The 21,770-nt window shown below is 38.5% G+C and overlaps 1 protein-coding gene across 1 annotated transcript in view; it reads left to right on the plus strand.

Moving 5' to 3' along the window:
* The window catches only part of LOC122791498 (excitatory amino acid transporter 2-like), a 594,255-nt gene that overhangs the window by 219,309 nt on the left and 353,176 nt on the right, over positions 1-21,770 (plus strand). The window lies entirely within an intron of this gene.

Consider the following 21,770-nt stretch of genomic DNA (forward strand, 5'->3'; position numbering starts at 1 on the left):
GTTTGGGGGGTTTAGTGAAGTAAAACCCTTAGAAATAAGCACAAAAAGAGCCAAAATAAAGCAGTTTGAACAGAACCCACGAAGACTCTTCTATTGTGTCCAAAACAGGACAGCATCATGGTGTCAGAACTGGGAATGCAGAGAATAAAATCCAAAGCCATGAGGTGCAGCGACAACAGTGAATGTAAAACTTAGAGAAATAAGCACAAAAAGAGCCAAAAAAGAATCAAAGGTATTGAGAAGTGGCACCAACTGTTTACTTGATAGAAAAGACAAAACGGGACATTACAAGGGCACAAACCACATTATTAAGCAAGCAGAAGGCACAAAAAGTTTAACTAAAGCAGATGTTTAAAATAAAGGTATTTGAAGAAACGATTAACAGTAAAGCAAAGCGGGTGGGTTTAAAGCAAAGCGGATGCATTTAAAGCAAAACTCTGCATGTTTAGAGTAAAACAAGCACAAGAAAAGTACACTGGACATGAAAAGGGCTTGTACGAGTAAAACAAATATAATAAGGGCAAAAAGGGCACATTAAGCAAACATAAAGCAAAGCGACCGCATGTGTTTTGGCAAAGTGCTATGTTCTGGCATAACTATGACTTCGTATTGCATCAAGGGCATAACTAAAGTTATTTGAAGCATCACAAAGTGTGTAAAAGTGCTTACAGTGTGTGCTTATTACTGTACATGCATTTTGAAGAGTTTAGTGTGTAAAGTGCAACAATTTTGTGAAATACTGTCAAAGTATAGCCATTTCGAAAAGTTTCTTGTGCTGGGTGTGTCTATTCACAAAGTGCTGCCATTAGAGTGCTTCTTCCACTGGAAGGAATTGCCTAGCAAGGAACCGCTATTTTGGGGACATTTCAGTCTGCTGTGTGCAGTTATTCACAAAGTGCAGTTACTTTGAAATGTTATTGAGTTTAGGGCAAGAGATGTCCAGTTTATCTGCATTGTGCAGTTATTGGAAATGCTTTTTAAAATGTTGATAAACGACTTTAGTGTTGCAAAAAAAAAAAAAAGATATTAAAAGAGTATTACAGTGCTCGAGAGTTTTTGTTCGCATCGCAAAGCTGTTTGAGATGTTCCTTACAATGATGACAAATGACTTTAGCAATGCAAACCGATATTACAAGAGTGTTAATTGGCCCGAGAAGTTTATTTCGCAAAGTCCGGTTATTCAAAGGTACTACAAGTTGGTCCATTAGCATAATTTTGAAAAGCCCCAAAGGTATAAAATTCAGAAAAGTAGAACAACAAACTCAGAAATGTATTAAACCAGCACACAGAAGCCAGCCAACAATCCAAGACGGCTTTAGTAAATGTTTAGCGCTTTCTTCCCCTGATAGGGACTTCCTCAGAACAATCATCATTTAAAATAACCAGCCCTTGTTATACCCATTTTTGATCACATTACTTAAAAGTCACATCCCAATTAAAGTGAATGCACACAATAACCATTAAAAGTACTAAAAAAATATTAAAAAGCACATGTATTACATAATAAATATATGAATAAATAATATATATATACACACACACACATTATGCAAAACACTAAATATTACAAAAATGTATGAAAACCATAAAATAATGCACACAGTGATATGCATATATATTTATACTAAATAATGTACACTAATCAGTCCATAATTTGTTTTAGCTTCAAAATACAAGCTATATTGGTAGTTTCATTAAGCTCTGGAAACCTAGCTGCGTCCAATTTTAGCTGCCACTTTAGTTCATTAAAATCTAAGTGCAAATCAATCACTCTCCCCTGAGGGTTCTTACATAACTGTTCCACAATTAAAAAAGTTTAAACTATGATCTCTATAGTCATTAATATGTCTGTAAAGGGCATTGGTGGCCTTGGCTTTCCTAATATCATAAACATGTTCACCAATTCTATTCTTAAAAAGTCTACTGGTTTTCCCTATGTGAAATGCGAAACAATTTTGACACTTGGCCAAGTAGACTATATTAGAACTACAACAATTATAATGACCATTGATATAAAAATTAAAGACACATTAATTTTTATCCTTTCCTTGGTCTCCAAAATGTAACTACACCAATTACACCTTCCACATTTATAATTTCCTACTGGTCTATTTGAACAGCCACCCCAAATTAGATTCAAATAAGTTTTTCAGGGATCTGTCTCTCCTGGATACAATTTTTGGGGGGACCTTTCCCACTTTTTGCCCAATGGTTGCATCGAAACTTAAAATATCCCAATTTTTGAGAATAACTTGGGATGCCAAGCTGGCATCCAAATTGAAAGTGGTGATAAAACTCAGAGCATATTCCTTAGGGATATGTTTCCCATTCACTTTCCCCATTGTACTGATGTACTCGCCAATCTGCTCCCCTACAACCCTTTGAAGGGAGCCTCTTAGTATGGGTTTATATACCCCCCATATGCTTCTTTGTCACCTCTTCAACTATTTTTGCCAGAAATTACAACGGATACCCTCTTTTAGAGAGCATACCAATAATGACCCTTACTTCTTCCAAGAACTCACTATCAAGGCTGACCATCCCGATCGCCCTAACAAGTTGTCCTTTTACAATAGACTTTTTTTGATTCTCAGGATGCCAGCTGTTGAATTCCAAATATGAGATGGAAAAAGTGGATTTATGATAACTTTTAGAATGCAATTTACAACCATGATTAGCCAGGGTTAAATCAGCATCCAAGTATGAATTTTTTTCATTACTATAATGATAGGTAAACTGCAAAAACTCAACAGTGTTGTTAATAAATCTCAAACATTCTTTAAGCTGACTTTCAGTCCCCTTCCGTAAGAGAAACAGGTCATCCAAAAATCTTGTATAGTGCATAACATTATCCCAATATTCACTCTGCATTAAATATTCTTGCTCCCAATATGACATAATCAAATTAGCAAACACGGGGACACAAGAGGCCCCCCCATGGCTAGTCCGGTCAGCTGTTTAAAGAACTGGCCCTCAAAATGAATATAATTATTCTGTAACACTATATCCATGAGGCAGTGATTTTATTAATGGCATCTTGATCATGCAATCCTGTTTTTTGCAACTGTTTTTCCAACCATTGAGTACCCATCTCATGGGGAATAACAGAAAAAAGGTTTACCACATGACTACAAGAACAATCCCGGAATTATTTTAATCTCGTCCAATTCCTCAAAAAAATTCCAGGAATCCTTGGTAATAAGAAAATTGCTGTAAGCCCTTTTGCATAACACTATCCAGAAACTTACTCACATAACATGTCTTTGACCTGTGCCCATCAACTGTTGGACAAAATTTCAGCCTAGCTAAACCCTTATGTATTTTTGGAATACCAAACATATTGGGTACCATGGGGTAATCATTTTAAGATAATCAAATTCATCCAAGGTAATCTGGCCTTGAAGTACCATATCATCCAATGCTATATCAACTTTCCGATAAACTATATGAATTTCATTCAAAGAGCTCTCCTGATAGGTGCCATCAATTAACAATACATTCATTTTATCTAAGTACTCACTCGTATTCATTAACACTACCCCACTTCCCTTATCTGGCTTCATAATACATATTGTTTTGTCATTGATAAATTCCTGCAAAAGCTTTTCTTCCTCTCTAGTTAAGTTATTAAAATGTGAATATTGTTGATTAAACAATTCTCTAATTTCTTTTTCACACATACTTTCATAAAGATGCAGCACATTGTTCAACGGTGGGTTGAATACACTAGGTTTTTTTAATACACTACCTGCCTCTCTACAATAGGATTGGCCATTAAACCAAATTGTTAAGTTCACCTTCCTAATGAAACACTTCAATTATGTCAACTAAATGTCCTTTCCTAGAGGGCAAGAAAGTGAACCCTTTAGCTAAGAAATTAGCATGGTTCTTCTACTACCACTTTGGTGGAATAATTATATATTTTGAAATCCCTCATACTATTGTAAATAACTACACAACCATTATTTTCATCACTACTAATGAGGTCCTGGGTATTATAATCAGTCTTACATTCAACACCATTAATTAACTCATTACTATGACCATCAATTGCATCTGGGTTGGCAATAATAGTATCTAAAAATGTGCTATCAAATTCGAACATCAAATTGCTTTTCTGGTGTACATCATTACCATTAATTAAGCTAACATTTGTCCCCACTTTTAAATTCTGAAACGATACAGTATTGAAAGCACCAGTAAACACATAATTTACACTAACACTACTATCATTTTCAAAAAAGGCAATAGCATAGTCCAAAAGTTAGTCGGCAGTCTTTTGATCAACTACCCCATATGTTAAACAAGAAGCATCAAGTCAAAATCACCAGTCTCAACACTAGGGGTTAATTGACCCAGTGCTCCATCTTTAACATGAGCTCTGTTGTCAACAGACCTTGCCTCATAAATACCATCATGCTTTAATGAACATTTATTCACAGTAGGAGCTTTGGGCTTTAAAGCAGAATTTAATGCACTTGCAACACCCCCCAACGGCTCCAACTCTGTTTAAGATTTGTTTGCAAACTTCAACATTAGACACTGGCGAGGCTATTTATTTATTTAAATTTGTTGATCGGGAGTGTCCGACTGGACGTAGGTCCATTTTCAGCGGAGGCCCGGGAAGAAAAGCTCCACAGTAAAATAAACAGACAGTAGTTACATTGGATTACATAGCGATTAACAATTTAACATAGCAATTACTTACAACATATTTACAGATGAAGAACATAGTACATCAGTAGACAACTAGAATCTTTATCTGTGAAGTACATAACGGACATTAACAAATGTTACAATGAGAAGTTCCTGCTGTATAATAAGTACTAGGCTTATGAGCATCTGAGCTTGCTATAATCAAGGTAGTTAGTGGAGTGGAAAGAAAGGTAGTGGTTGGAAGGGGTGGATGATATTAGAGTGGGAGTTGCAAGGGCATAGCCAGCATGTTTTTAGGTGCGCTTTTAGTAAAGTTTTGAAGTGGGTGCATGATGGTACGGAGGTAATTGTGGGTGGGAGTGAGTTCCATAATTTGGCTATGGCGCAAGAGAATAGTGCTTCACCAGCAGAGTTATTGGCTTTAGTGATCTGCAAGTGATTTTTGTTGCTGGATCATAGTGGTCTGGTGGTGCGATAGAGTTGGAGTAGATTCTGGAGGGATGGGACATTTAGTGGATGGTTTATTAGTTTGTGGGCGAGTGAGAGTTGATACCACTGAAGGAGGTGAGGGAGTTCAAGCCAGCCCAGTTCAGCAAGTGAGAGACGGTGGTGACTACGGTAGGATGCCCCTATGGCGAATTTGGCGATTTTGTTGTAGCAGGTCTCTAGCTTGATTAGATCACATTGCCTTAGGTTGGTATATATTGGAGAGGCATAAAGTAGGGTGGAGATAAGGTGGGAATTTGGTAGTGAAATCTTTGCTGCTTTGGTGAGAAATTGCTTATTTCTGTACAACGCTCCTAGTTTTTTGTGGACTTTTTTTATGGTCAAGGATATGTGAATGTCAAATTTTAGTTTATTGTCTATTTCCACTCTTAGCAATTTGGTGTGTTCAGTTGGGTATATAGTGGTGTTGTCTTTTGCTGTGATGTTAAAGTGAGAGTTGTTTTGAGTATGTTTGGTGGGTTGGAAGATGAGTAGTTTAGTTTTGTTTGGGTTGAGTATTAAGTGGGCATCGGATAACCATGTTTCAACAGAGGAAAAGGCTTCCTGTGTGACTTTTTGCAGTTTTAGTAGGGACTGGGCTGAGCAGATGGTGGTAGTCATCTGCGTATTGTATGAGTGTGCCATGTTTGGTGGCAGAGGCTAGATTATTGGTGTAAACAGAGAAGAGTAGGGGTCCAAGGATGGATCCTTGGGGAACCCCTATGGAGACAGGTAGTTGGGGAGATATGTCATTCTGCCATACAACGGATTGTTGGCGGTCAGACAGGTAACTCTGAAACCAGTTGGTGACTGATTGTGAGAAGGATAGGTTATTGAGGACAGAGATAAGTTGTTTGTGTGGGACCATGTCAAATGATTTAGATAGGTCTAGGAAAGTAGCAGAGGAGAGATAGCCATTGTTTTTGTTCTGAAGGATGGTGTTAGTAAAAGAGAGTAAGGCAGTGGTGGTGCTATGTTTTGGTCGGAAACCATGCTGAGTACTGGAAAGGAGGTTGTTAGTAAAGAGGTAGTCTGAGACCTGAGTGTATGCATCTCTCTAGTATTTTGGAGTGGAGAGAGAATAGCTATGGGGCGGTAATTGGTTAGTTCTGTGGAGGGTCCGCCTTTGTGAAGGGGAATTTTATGTGATACTTTCCACAGTGTGGGAATGCAACTTTCTGACAGAGATCGGTTAATCAAGATGGATACTGGGTAGGCCAGAGCATCAGCTGCGATTTGTAGGTATTCACTTGGGAGGTTGTCTGCTGCTAATTTGGTGGGTTTAAGTTTAGTTAAGAGTTTTTTTATGTTGAAGGTAGGTACAGGAGAAAAAGAGAAGGCAGTGGGGAGATTACTAGTTGAAGGTGTGGGTTGGAGGGGAGGGGGGTTGTGTTGTTTAGCTAGTGATAGTATGGTTTGGGTGAAGTGTGTGTTGAATGAGGTAGCAATATTTTCTGAGGAGTGAGGGATGTTAGGGGGAGGGGTACTTACTTTACCTGGGTGGAGGATGGAGTTTATGGAGGACCAGAATTGTTTGGGGCTGTGTTGTGAGGAGTCTAGGGCAGACTGGTAGTATTGGAATTTGTCCTGTTTTATTAGCTTTTTGACTATTACGTAGTTCTAGGAATTTCTGTCTAGCTGAGGGGGTTTTGGTTTTGCACCAGTGCTCCCAGGCTTTATCCCCGTTTTTCATTTCTGGTTTAGTGGTTTTCTGTAGCCATTAGGAGGGTTGTGCTTTGGTTCTGGAAAATCTTATGGGGGCATGATAATTAAGGATGTTCAAGAAGGTAGTATTAAAAAATGTAACTGCGTCAACTAGACTGAGGTACTTTACAGGATGCCAGTTACATTCTTTGAGGGATGAGATGAATGTGAGTGGGTTAAAGTTTAGATTTTTACGTATTTGATGGTAGATGACAGGTTTAGCTTGGTATAGGTATTTTTTGAATAGGAATGTTGGGGAGTGATCACTGAGGCTATCTGATAAGCAGCCTGTTTATATATGACTGGGGGCTCCTACTGACTAGTATCCAATCCAGGGTAGTGTGCTTACTGGAGTTTTTATTTATCCTGGTTGGTGACTTGACTAGTTGGGTGAAGCCATGAAGGTGTACATGATGGGTTGGATTGTTGTCAGAACAGGATTGCCAGTCAATATTGAAATCATCTAAGATGATAGTTTCTTGGGGGAGAGATGGTGGGTAGACCAGCTGAGGAGGTTTTCTAGTGGAGGGATGTTTTGGCCAGGTGGGAAGTAGCATCCAATTATGTTGATGGTTTTGTTTTGGTTAATTTTGAGGTTGGCATATATTATTTCTTCATTGCCTATTTGTGGAGCTGGTGATTTTAAGATCTGGATGTTTAGAAGCTGTTTAAATATTATAGCTACACCACCTCCTTTTTTGTTTAGCCAGTCTACTCTTAGTATGCTGTAACCTGTAGGGAGTATTTGCTCACTGGTAATGTGAGGTTTTAGCCAGGTTTCTGTCAGGATGACTATATCTGGGGAGTACAAGTCTATGGTGGCATGGAGTTCATGGACTTCGTTGGATATGCTTCTAATATTTAGGCTTAGTAGAAGGATGTCACTTGGCTTTCTACTGGCTGTAATATGGGAGAAGTTGTGGTTTCTAGTCTGATTATGAGGACTGGGGTTGGAGATGGTAGGGCCAGGGTTGGGGTGGATGTCTCCACTTAGGGCTAGTTTTGATATGCATGAGATTATTAGTTTTCTCAGTTTTTGAATGTGTTTGTTTATAAGGGAAACTTTATGATTGTGCTCTGTGGGTAATAGGTATGGTGGGAGGGTTACTATGTTAAGTTGTAGGGATGCTTTATGGTTGAGTAATATAGTTGGTAGAATATGTGGGGGGGTGCATAGGGATGGTTCTTAAGCTGGTGGGAGTGGAGCTGAATGTGGGTGAGACATGAGTGGTGGTGTGAGTAGTAGTACAGTGGTAGTGGTTGAGTGGGGGAATGATGGAGCTTTGGTAGGATGTAAGATATGCAAGGAGAGTGCATGCAGTGAGCATGGGAAAGGTATGCTTGTACATGTTAGTTGAGGTGGTGTGATAGTAGTGGGAAGATGGAGGAGGTAGTGTTGGGTTAGTGCTGTGGTTGGCTATTGCAAAGATGGGAGGGGTTTGAGTGCAATAAAGGTGGGACCACTGGGGGCGGGAGGGAATAGGAGGCAGGGTGGGGAGCGAAGCAGGGTAGAGACCCTGTCAGTTGCTCGTATGAGGGGGCTGGAAACAATCACAAAGCAGAGACAAGTATGTGTTAAGAAACAATCACAATTGACCAAGGACTGCTCTGAAACTGTAAGTCATTTCTTAATTTCTCAGATGGAAAAACAGGATAACCTTGTATCAGTAGGCTACTGTAGTCATAGTTTAAATTAACAAACACACAGTATTAATCAGTTATGGATACTATGTGCTAACAGAAGGGAATAAGAGAAAGTGGAATGGGTGTGTGTGTGTGGGGGGGGGGCTGCTTACAAGCCAAAGCAGAGTGCTCTCTAGGGGAAAATGAATATTGGCTCAAACAGGTAGACACATACTCAAAGTTAACTGTAGCTGTTTGCAGACAGTTCAGACCCGGACTGCACTTTTCTTACAAGAATGTTAAAGGTGGTACCGCAGTTGAATTAAACCATCTTCATCTATTAAACCATCTTCGCCCATAACGCCATTAAATTGTTATAGCACCTATCCCTTGAATATAATCAACTTTAAATAAGGAACCATTATCATTTGGGGCTACTTGCAAAAATGTACCTGCCAAATCACTTGCGTTGGCGCCAGCAGCTCCAGCGCTATTACAGGCAAAGTCACAGCTCAGTACTTGTTTCTTGACTTCTTCTGTCTTGCTCCTTGTTTTACATAATCTCTGTAATTTCCCTCCGAAAAATGGGGCTGTTGATTTTTACCCCACAGTGTGTGCTTATTACTGTACATGTATTTTGAAGAGTTTAGTGTGCAAAGTGCAACTATTTTGTGAAATACTGTCAAAGTATAGCCATTTCGAAAAGTTTCTTGTGCTGGGTGTATCTATTCACAAAGTGTTGCCATTACAGAGCCTTTCTTGCACTGTAAGGAATTACCTAGCAAGTTACCACTATTTTAGGACAAGAGATGTCCAGTTTATCCGCATTGTGCAGTTATTGGAAATGCTTTTTAAAATGTTGATAAACGACTTTAGTGTTGCAAAAAAAGAAGATATTAAAAGAGTATTACAGTGCTCGAGAGTTTTTCATTCGCATCACAAAGCTGTTTGAGATGTTCCTTACAATGATGACAAATGACTTTAGCAATGCAAACCGATATTACAAAAGTGTTAATTTGCCTGAGAAATTTATTCCGCAAAGTCTGGTTATTCAAAGGTACTACAAGTTGGTCAATTAGCATAATTTTGAAAAGCCCCAAAGGTATAAAATTCAGAAGCACAAAGGCATTGAACAAAGTTACAAATACTGGCATAAGTTTCTGGCATGTGTGTATGTTTGTGCTTATTTGCAAAACCCTTCACTGATATGTGTTAATATGGCAGATGGATTTCAGAAGCCCCTAACAGTTGTATTTGATCAGAATATTTCAGAGAATATTTGAGCAAGAGTACAATATTTTATACAAGCAGCTTATGCAGATAGAGATGTACACACCAAACATTACATTAGAGAGGCATTTGTTTTACATGAGAGATCAGAAATCAGGCAAACATTTAAACATGTCTGTTTGGTGACTTAAAAGATGAGTTGATAATGGACAGGCTTGTGTGTGGTATTAACAGTGCTGCTGTGAGAAAGATTTTACTTCATGACCGTGATTTAACGTTGAGCAAAGCCATAGAGATTTGTCAAATCCATGAGGTGACAGAAAGAAACACAAGTATGCTTGTGAGTGACAACAGCATGATTTCAGTTGGCTCCAGATAAATTGTAGATAGCATGCAACACGTGGCAAACAAAAGCAGGCCCAAGCACATGATGGTAGCGACAGGGTTTCCAGGGAAGACGTGTAGCTTTCCAGCAAATTCTAAGAAGGGAGCTTGCTCCAGCTGAGTGCAGTGCAAGTGTGAATCAGCAAAACCCAAGTCTAGCTTTATTGTTAACTGTCACAATTGTGGTGCAAGTCATAAGTTTAAAAGAGAAGAGTGCTTAGCATTTGGTTAGCAATGTCACAAGTGTAAAGAAATTGAACCATTGCCAAAAGTTTTGAAAATCAAGTGAGCCTCGCAGTTGTAAAGAAAGGTCACAAAAAAGCAAGTTAATCAAGTAGAGTTGAAGCAATCAGCATTCTGTGTAGATGGTGTATCGGTGCTTGTTGAAAGAGTTGATGCAGTGAATTTATTAACAAGGAGCAAAGTGTTTTGTACTGTCTGGATTAATAGAAAATCCATAAAGCTTAAAGTAGACAGTGGTTCAAAGTGTAATGTTATATCAGCAGACATATTTGAGTGACACAAAAGATCGGAACAAAGCATTAAAAAGACTGTATCATCCGATGTGCACAGTTGAAGTTGCAGCTCTAATACCGAATGCCACTGTTTTCTCTGTTTTGGATGCAAACAGTTCATTCTAGCAAGTGATGCTTGATCGCAAATCTTCATTTCTAACTACTTTTGGTACTCCGTTTGGCAGATACAGATTCCTAACAATGCCATTTGGAATACATTCAGCAAGTGAAGTCTTTAATCCTGCAGTGGAGCAAATTTTTTCGGGTTATCCTTGTGCCATAATAGTAGATAATTTATTGGTTGGAGGCAATGGTGAAGCAGAACATGACAGAAACCTAAAGAAAGTTCTAGACAGAGCACATGAAGAAAACTTGAAGCTCAATCCTCTGAAGTGCAAATTCAGACTTCCAAAAGTTACCTATGTAGGTCATTTGTTCATAAGTATAGGCTTGAGACCAGACCCGACCAATCAAACAGCTATTCTTGAGATGTCAGTACCAGATAATGTACAAGCTCTATGTTTTCTAGGTATGGTCAACTATTTAGGCAAGTTTATACCAGACTCCAGTGAGTCGATATTACCTTTAAGAGAGCTAACGTGCAAAAATGTTGCATGGTCGTGGTTGGAACAGCACCAGAAGACGTTAAGCAGAAAATTGCCACCCCCACCTACATTAAGACACTATGATGTGAATAAACCAGTTGCTCTTTGTGATTCTTCAAAATTTGGTATTGGCGCAGTTGTACTTCAAGAGGGCAGATCAGTAGCCTATGCATCTAGAACACACTTACCCAAACTGAGATGCAATATGCTCAAACTGGCAAGGAGCTTTTGGCAATAGTATTTGCATGTTCAAAGTTTCATGATTATATTTATGGTTGTGATATTCAGATTCAAACTGACCACCAACCTCTAGTTATATGCTAAGGAAGCCTATGCATTCAACTCCAGTGAGATTACAAAGAATGATGCTCATATTGCAAAAGTACAATTTCAAAATGGTCTACACGAAAGGCAAATTGCTCTAGCTGGGCTGATACCCTATCCAGATGCCCAGAAATACCATAACAGCTTGATGCAGAGAATTTTGACTTTGATGTGATGTCATTGCGTAATTTTACCACCACTAGACTTAATGAGTTAAGAGAGCACACTCGGACTGACCCAATTTTACAGAAGCTTAAATCACTATATTAATGTTGGATGACTATCAAAGCAATCTAGTGAACCATCTGAAGTGCAAATATATTTTCCTTACAGAGATGGATTGTTGATGGAAGATGGTATTCCTAAAATTGTAGTGCCTGCTTCCTTACAAGGGTATATCCAGATTTTGCATCATGGTCACCCAGGATTCACATCCACTGAGAAGAGTGACAGAATTAGTATTTTTGCCTTCATTGCCAAAAGACATTTACAACATACTTTCTTCTTCAGTATGCAATAGTACTAGACTGCATTTGCAAAGAGAACCACTTCAGCTAAGTCCAGTTCCTGAACTACCTTGCCCAACCGTTGCAAATGAGAGTGGAACAATCAACACTACTTGGTTTTGTTAGACTCTTATTCAAATTGGTTTGAAATTGATCTACTACCTAACCTAACATCCGCTGCTATTACTACATTGAAACGTCATTTTTCAGTTCGTGGTAGTCTACACAAAGTTCTTTCTGACAATGGTACTCAATTTACTAGTTAGTTGTTTCAGAAATTTGCAAGAGAATGGGACTTTGTACATGTTACTAGTGGTCCAGAATATCCACAGTCAAATGGTCTGACTGAATGAGCAGTGCACAGTGCAAAGCAACTACTTGCAAGGTCAAAGCGTGACAATATCGATGTATTCTTGAATTTACTAAATCTCAGAAACATACCCAGTGACGATATTCTTGGCTCACCTGCTCAGAGACTACTTTCCAGGCAAACTAGAACTAAGCTACCTATTACTTCCAGTTTATTGAAGCCTAAACCTAAGAACAAAAAAAACATCAAGGCTCAACTGTTTTAAGCAGCATCCTTTGAGGAAAGGAGAGACAGTATTAATCCAGACAATGAAAGGTTTTGATCGGACAGATTACAGGCATCTGTGCTGAGCCAAGATCCTACCTGGTAGACTCCCAGGGTGTGGAATATAGGAGGAATCAGACATCTTCCTGTACCAGAATCCTCAGTACCACCACAACATTGTTTCTGTGATGCAGATTTCAAATCTAAGACTGAATCAGACACTGTTTCCATACCAGAATGTGTTCAAAATTCTGATTCCATTCCAGAAAATGTTCCAAACATTCAACAGGTCAAACATTTTGCAGACACAGTTCCAGTTGCTAAATCTAATTCTCAATTTTATGTCACACGATATGGACAAGTATCAAAGCCTAGTGTGAAATATGCAGCAATGTGGACTTGTGTGTGTGTGTGTGTATATATATATATATATATATATATATATATGTACACACACATGTGTGTATATATATATATATATATATATATATATATATATATGTACACACACACACATATATATATATATATATATATATATATATATATATGTGTGTGTGTGGACTTAGTATTGTATAATGCAGGACAAAAAAATCACCTGTGATTTCTGCATGCCTATTTGACACGTAGTGTTGTATGATCTATTAAAGAGGGAGGATGTAGATCAGAGTGCAAGTGATATGTGCTGTATCTTTAAGAAGCATGTCAAGGCTGTACATGCATGTATAAATTCCAGACACGTACAATCCCTAGTGCCATTTAGTGAGATCAGCCACAGTGAGATCATGCATGGAATCGCAGCTGTTTGTATAAAAGTTATTTAAGTTAGTCAGTAATCTTCTAAAATGATGAGTTTGTATAAAATAAAGCTCTTTGAACGGAATCCACGAAGACTCTTCTATTGTGTCCAAAATAGGAGAGTGACAGGGTTTGAATAATAATTTTTCTGCCACTCTTAAATTCTTATACACTTGATATTCAGTCCCATCTGGTCCTGCAACTGATTCCATATTCACTTGTCCAATTACCTTATCTAGCTCATATGAAGAAATCTCATGTTCCAGTTCTTTATGATCTTGCTCAGATAATCTTAATACTCTATATTCTATACTTCCCTTTCTTAAAACATTTCTTGTACATAAACTACTACAGTATGCATTATCTGTTCATGGTTTATTTTTACTTTTACATTTTTCATTTCTCTTATTACACTATATTCCTTAACAAATTCACTTAAGTATGTTGATACCTCTTTCTTATTTACCTTGTAGAAAACCTCTTCGTTTCAATAATAATTCCTTATTTCTTCTTTTTTTCCTGTATATCACTTTTTCTTTATCAAAATATTTTCTAACTTTTTCGAAATCCACTACAGCACCTTTACATATTTTTTCATATTTTTATTTTTCTGCTTTTCCTATGTCCTGCCAATCTAAAAAAAAAAAAAAAAAAAAAAACACTCTATATTTCTCTTAAAGCAAGCCACCACTAAGACCAATCTTTACAGAATATTCTCATTGTAATATGATCTTTCCATAACTGTATTATTTTCTTTCTATGTTCTCATTTATCCTTTGTATCCCTTTTCCTATTTATATACTCTTCATCCTCCTTTAACTCTATCCATATTGCTAGATGGTCCGAACGAATGTTACAACTAACTACTTCAGCAACATTTAACCCTTCTGATATTGCAAAATAATCTATTTCAGTATTGTATGTACCTCAGCTATATATGGCCATGCATTATTATTCCAAATACTTAACTTTCCGCAGTTCATAACTTCTAACATTTTAACTTCACTTCCTGTCTTTGTTTTCCTCTCAAATCACAACTGAAATATCCTGTCAGTATGTTTATAATTACTACATAACCCAAAATCTTATGAAATAAATTATCCCTTTCTTTACACATAACTTAAGAATACAGTGCTACAATTCTGTATAATTGAGCTTTCCATCCTAAATATATAACTAAGTTTCCCATCATTACTATACCCAAACATTGTTCATTTCCCATATTCCATGTTATTGGGATATATGCATGGATATCAGTTTGGTATGACAACCCTGGATTTCCAAATGTTAGCCAAACATTCCACTTGTGCTGTGCTGATGATGCCATAAGAAGGAAGAAACATGCATGTCCACAGCTAGTGGGGTTTGGCTTTATTGGCCTGAATTTGTCCATTAATACACTTGAAAGAAAAAGTCATGGGCATTAAGAAATGCAATTTAGCTGAAACACCCAATGTCCTTAAAAGGTAATTTGCATATATCCCATGTCATCTCCAATACAAGAGGTTTAAGGAATCACACAGTGGAAAGTCTAGTTTTGCTAGATTTTTCTTTTTGTGTTTTTTTAACAGATTGTTTTTTCTGTGTAACCTTTTTACTCATTGTTTTAGCATATTCCAGGTTATGTCTCTCCAAAGTTTTTCTGTTTGCAATCTTTCTTCCTCTGCTAAAAATCTCACATCTTCCAGTACTATAACATCTATATCACACTTACTGCACCCCTCTAAGTTTCCTATCCTTATCTATATTTTTATTATTTACATTTACAGTAAGTACTGTAAAGTTAGTGTTCTCTTATTTTTAACTTCCCATTTTTTTTTTTTTTTTTACTTTGGACAAATTCGCCATTTTTCTTACCTCTTCCTTTTCTCTTCTCTTTCATACTAGTACCTTTTTTCTTTCAGTCTTTTACTGATATAATTTTCCCCCCTTTTACTTTTTAGAAATAACCAACTTGTGGGCATGGATACATTGAAGATTTACCCATGGTTCATCAGGTGGTTTTGATCACTAGGCCATAGCCCAGTATGACGCTAGAAAAAGATATGAAAAAAACTGGTCATCCTTACTTATAGACTTCTGTCAAGTTAAAGTCTAAGTTGATTGAGGTCCAGAGTATTTAAAGAATATTCTTCTGTGTTAAAATGATTGGAAAAAAAACAGGCAAATTATTGGGTTGGTTCAAAGCTGATGCTGAAGCTACTTTAGGCACAAACAAAGTGCTTGGTTTAAGAGCAAGTCTTACTTTGTGACTGCAGGACAATGCTTGCAGCTCAGAAACTTTCTTGGCTGAAGTAGCACCTTCCAGAAAAGATGTTTCAAGGAGGCAAGAGGCAGTAGTTCAAATGGGGGTTGTTAACCCTTGATAAGATCAAAGTTGAAATCACATGGAGGAATAGGGTCATTGACTGGAATTCTGAACAAAAAAAGTTCTTTATATATTCATTGGTAAGTAGTAGAATAGCTGCTCTTGTGGGCTATTTAAGTCTACCCAATGTCCTCTTTTGTGCTCAAAATAACCTATTCCATTCGGTTATAGATTGGCCTTACCCATCCCATGGTTGATGAAAGAAATGTACTCACCATAACTATGCATCTGTGTATTATCCATTTTCATTCTTCCTCAATGAATGGGTCTCAGATCCAACCTTGGATCTGACTTGGTCACTTTTCTCTAGTCTCTTGGATCTGACTCTCGAGCTCTTCCCTTTACCTATAATACCCCTTAAATACTGCATTACCTCAGATCGAGTTTGCTGTTACCATATATCAATCTACAGTACAGATTATAAGAAAAAACAGTATAGGTACAGAACAGAAGCTCAAACAGGAACTATGGTGTCTAACAAAAACTTAATCAGGTCACTCCCCAAAGACATGGAAAGGGGGGGGGATGAGGAAGAATAAAAATGGACAACACGGCTGCATAGTTATGGTGAGTTTATAACTTTGACATCTGTTATTTTCATTCATTCCCCAACAAATTGGACAAGTCCACAGTTACAATAACCTTGGGTGGCCCTCATGGAGGATGCTCTGGAGGCTCAAGGAACCAAAAGCAGCCTCATTTCTGAAGATGATATCCAACTTGCAATGAGCAATAAAGGTGTGAGCGTTAGTCCAACTGACAGCTGCACAAATATCATCAATGGAAGCTCTAGCCCAAAAAGCAGATGATGTAGCCATAGATCTAATGGAATGCATGTTTGGAGGTTTTGGCAAGGATAAACCTCTTGAATAGTAAACATAGGAAATGCAATGTTATCCATTTGGCTAAAGTAACTTTTGATGCTGGTTTTCCCAATTTGTTACTGGAAAAGGAGAAAAAAAGTTGGTCAGTTTTTCTAAATTCCCTCATCCTATGAAGATAAAAACAGAGCTGCCTATGTACATCTAAAAGGTGAAGCATGTATTCTCCATTGTAAAAATTTGGAAAGAAGACTGAAATTGATAACTTGATTGATATTTGTTTCAGAGGCAATTTTGGGTAGAAAGGAGGGGTTACTAGGCAAGTTAACTGTGTCTTTGTGGAAAATCAAATAAGGCAGTTTTGAAGTGTGTGTTTGGAGTTCAGAAACTCACCGTGCAGAAGTAATGGCCACAAGAAAAACTGTTTTCCAAGAAAGGAATTTGAGACCTAACTAAGCTGAGGGTTCAAAGGAAGATTGGACCAAACACTGTAATACAATAGTAAGATATCATAGTGGAGTAGGATCTTGTACCAGGGGTTTAAGCAGAAAGCTACCTTTAAGGAATGCTTTACATAACTTGGATGTAGTTAAGGGGAAAGCATCATCTCCTATGGGTAATTAGAGATGGTTGCTAGCTGAACTTTGGTGGTGGAGAAACTAACACCACTTTGAAAGATTGAACAGCTGGAATTGGAATGGTGAAAGGATCCAGCTCTCTCTCTCTGTTGTACCCAAAAGGAAAATCTCTTCCATTTACTCTTATAAATCTTCCTCGCAGAGGGTTTCTCGGATGAAAAGATTTGGTGAACAGGAGAGGAAAACCTGGACTGTCCAGCCATCACTGTAAATGTGGAAACCATGCAGTCATTCTGAGGCCTGAAATGTCTGAGTCATCCCTGATGAAATTGACAGTAGATCTGGAATGGGGTCCACTGTCCAAGAGGGACACAGGAAGGGGAGCCAAACTTGCAGAGACCCAAAGGGAACAATGAGGATTACCTTGCTCTTCAACCAGACTGCTTTCTGAAAAATTTGGGGATTGGGGGTAAGGGAGGGCAAGTATACAGGAGAACATAGGGCCAAGTGTGAACTAGAGCATCTCTTGGTGACTTCCCCGAGGGGGAATTAGGGCAAAGAACCTGCTGTACTTGTTGCTGAGGGAAGAGGCAAACATTGCAGCAAGGCTGACCCCACTGGCAAAAGATCACTTCTGCCACTGCATGACTGTCAGACCACTCATTCGACATCAGGATAGTCCCTCTGAGCTTGTTGGCAAGAACATTGGATTTCCCCGGTATGTGTATCGCTACAAGAAATTGTTTGCCCACTGCCAGACTCTCATTGCTTCTCGGCCAATAGGGTAAGATCTGGTTCCCCCTTATTTGTTGATGTATCATACCACTGACAAATTGCCTGTTTGGATAGCAACTGTCCTTAGAGGAAGAGTTCTGAAAGGTCTCCAACCCTAAGAGGACCACTCTCATCTCTAAGACGTTTATGCACAATTTGGTTTCTTCTAGGGATCACGGTGCCTTGAACAGTCAATCCTAGGAAATGCCCCCCCCCCCCCCCCAAATTAGGAGGCATCCTTGGTCAACGTCACCTTTGAGTGAGGAAAGATAGAGACGTTCCTGACAAACTTCAACAGACTGAATCCACCAGAGTAGGAATTCCCTGCAGACCCAGTTTTATAGGATGTTTTAAAGGTTGTCGAAGAATGGAACACTGTGCCTCTAGAGTCTATTGGAGAGTTTGCATGGAAGACAAGCGGTAGGTATTATTAAAGTAATTGCTGCAGCCATCAAACCTAAGACTTGAAGAACAAATTTTGCTTGATGAGAGGGGTGAGAGAGCTTGCCTGATATGCAATCTCAAGGTAAGAATTCTGTTTTGTGGTAAAAATGCGGACCGAGTGACTGTGTCTAGACAAGCCCTTATAAACTCCAAGACTTGAATTGGCTGAAGATGGGACTTGGGAAGATTAACGGTGATTCCCAGGAACTGACACAATTAGATTAAGTAATTTCTGGCTTTTTCCAGGAGATTGAACACAAACTCCCCGCACAGACGGCATCTGCAAGGTTCCAAAACTGTAACACGACCCAAAAACAACCAGCAGAAGAGTGAAAACGCTCTTTAATGTCACAAACCGGTTTTGGTCACAATGACCTTTATCAGTGTGAATAAATGACATAGTAATGAAAAGCTGTTTATATAGTGACAATATATTCAAAAACACCAATCAGAACTCTAACCTACTGCCAACAAAAATAAGGAGATATACACACCATATCAAAAACACAATTAGATTAAAATACTAATCCTGTGATGTGAATACATATAAATAAATACATCAATAAATCACTACATATACATGTAAAATTATATATATACACAAATATACCACATATATAACAAAAAGGTATGTGTATATAAAAAATAAATATATAAACCACCATAATTCAAAACTGACCGGGAGTCAACTCATAAATGGTCATTTAAGGTCTAAAGTATAGCCCTATTTTTCACAACAAAATGATATAGTTAAGTACACTGAAAGTAGTTCTGTGAAAATGCCCATGGTCATTACCTGTACATCAGAGGTGAATAGGATTAGGGAAGTAGTCAGAAGTAACTGGCATATCTTGTTCACTGATGAGAAGGTAAAAGAGCTGGTAGGCCAGTGGCCTATTTTCGTGTATAAAAACAAAAAGAAACTTAATGTGATTATATTGATCAGTCTATGTATTTTAAGCATCCAGAGACAGGCTATTTATGGAAACTTAGGGTTTCAGCAGACTGCAGTACACAGAATGTTATTTATGCAGCACATTGTGTTTTGTGCTTCAAATTTTGCATAGGTAAAACTTTCCGGAAACTGAAGGAGAGTGTGCAGGATCATTTGTATTGCACGAGGAGATGGAATGACTGTAGTGCTTTAGCGAAACACACACATTTGTATTCCAAGTTTTGCAAGTTGTGACTGAGAATGTGTGTGTGTGTGTGGGGGGGGGGGCGACTTAGTAAACATAACAGAAAATGCAGTATTACAGTGGATTTTAAGGCTAGGAGCGCATAGGGGAATGGGTCTGAATGACCATGTACCCCTAAAACCAGTATTAAAGGCAATGAAAAATAAATGTTTGTGTTTTTACTTGTGGCTTTTATGTGCTGTTTGTAGATGCTGTTGCTTTAAAAGTAAATGCCTTGTGGATCAGTTAGGTTTTATGCATTGTCATGTTAATTGATACTAAAATTTAGTATAAAAGAAGTTCATTTGCTTTACTTTTTTGTCTGATAAAGCCGTGACGAACACTGTGAAAGCCCTAACTTTTAATAAAACCTGTGGATTTTACAACTGCTGAGCCCTTCCCTTTCTGCCTGTTACTAGCTTTGGTTTTTCTTGGAATTTTGTTTGGGTCTGCTGCTGGAATACACTCGCTGCCTTTGGGTTTTCGTGCTGCTTTAACAATTATCTCAGTTTAGCTAAAATCCTTGTGGTGTGCAATGACTACTACTCTCTGGACAGGGGATGTTATTTTTAGTTTCCCCTTCTCCTAGAAAAAGATCTGTAAACAGAGTGAAAACATTGTACATATTTTTAACCCTTTTAGTAAAGGACATGAATGCTTTAACTTGTACTACTGTACATCACGGTCCAAGAGGGTCAAGAAGTGCCAACAGTTATTTCAAAGTTTTCCCAAAGTCAGATGAAAAGGGGAAGTTTTTGTGGTTTTAAGACATTGCATGAGATGGAGTCCTATGCCACGGTGGTACGGCGGTAGCGTTACCTCACAGCAAGAGGTTCTCCCGTTCGATTCTCGGCTTGGCTTGGGAGTGTCTTCTGTGTGGAGTCTGCATGTCCTTCCTGCATTTGGGTAGCATTCAAGAGATGCGTGTGTAAATGGGCGTGCCTTCGTTGAAGGTTGGGCGTCGAGCTGGCACCTTGGCATTTCGTAAAAAAATCTACTACCAATCATTAGTGGACCGGAGTTCCGCTGTGGTGACCCCCTTACCGGGAAAAGCCGAAAGACAAACAACAACATGAGAATGGAGTCCTATATTTCCAGAAATGCCTGCAGTACGGGTGACTTCACTCTTCACTGCTTTTCTTAGGCAATAATGGCTTGTAGATCAGCCAGAAAATAAATCTGATAAACATATTTTACACAAATATATGCCAGCATGTCAAAAAGCCACAGAGATCACTATCATATTGACAACACACCCCTTAGAGTTGACCCAGAGTGAGGGACTTGGGAACACACATTGATAGTAATCTAACCTTTGACCATCAAGTGTCTACAATAGTGAGGAAATTATTCTATGTTGCGCAACTTATAAACAAAGTTATGGCATCTAAGTCCAAGGAAGTCATTGTTCCACTGTATTCGGCATTCATCAGACTTATCATTGAGTACAATGCCCCCTTTGGTATGTACGTAACCAGGCATATCCATCAATTGGAACATTCACAGAGGTTCCTCACTAAAAGAATATTTAAAATGTCCTGTGTAGAACGCCACAAGGCCCTGTCCCTATCCCTCTATTCTGCCTGCCACAGGCTTTTAAGGGGAGCTCTATGCCTGGCATACAGGGTATTGTCAGACTCCACTCTAATGGACCTCCTACATATCCACAGAAAAAAACAGCACCAGAATTATCCATGCTAAAGACTTGAATATTGCCTGTGATATAAATAGGACCTGCTGGAGAGACAGCTATGTATCCCAGAGACTACCCCATCTATGGAACAGGCTCCCCATCCATGTGAAGCAGAGTTCCTTCCTAAACCAATTCAAGTGCAACTTGGACAATTGGATGGGGAACAGGAAATTCATCCCTGGTTTGGCACCTATATCTGTAATGGACACAGGCAGCCTGTAAATTGTTCATCTCCAGGGCCCTAGGTATACTTATCAAAGGTGGTATAGCTTGTCAGAGATTTGGGATGCAAGGCTTAGAAAGGCCCTTGTGGTGGTTAGCCTAGTAAACATCTATGAACCTGTATGTCCCTTTAATCCCAGATATATCTCCAAACTTAGGCAACAGAGGTCAATTTTTTCCAACTTTTATTCCTACTTGTCTTGCTACCTAAGTAAAGCAGGGGAGAGAGAAATTCTCAGATCCACTGTGAATAGTCAAAGTATAAACCCTTGTAAGCAAACTGTACA

Source organism: Protopterus annectens, chromosome 17.part0 (genome assembly GCF_019279795.1).
Source record: "Protopterus annectens isolate FY-2018-M chromosome 17.part0, PAN1.0, whole genome shotgun sequence".
NCBI lineage: Eukaryota > Metazoa > Chordata > Ceratodontiformes > Protopteridae > Protopterus > Protopterus annectens.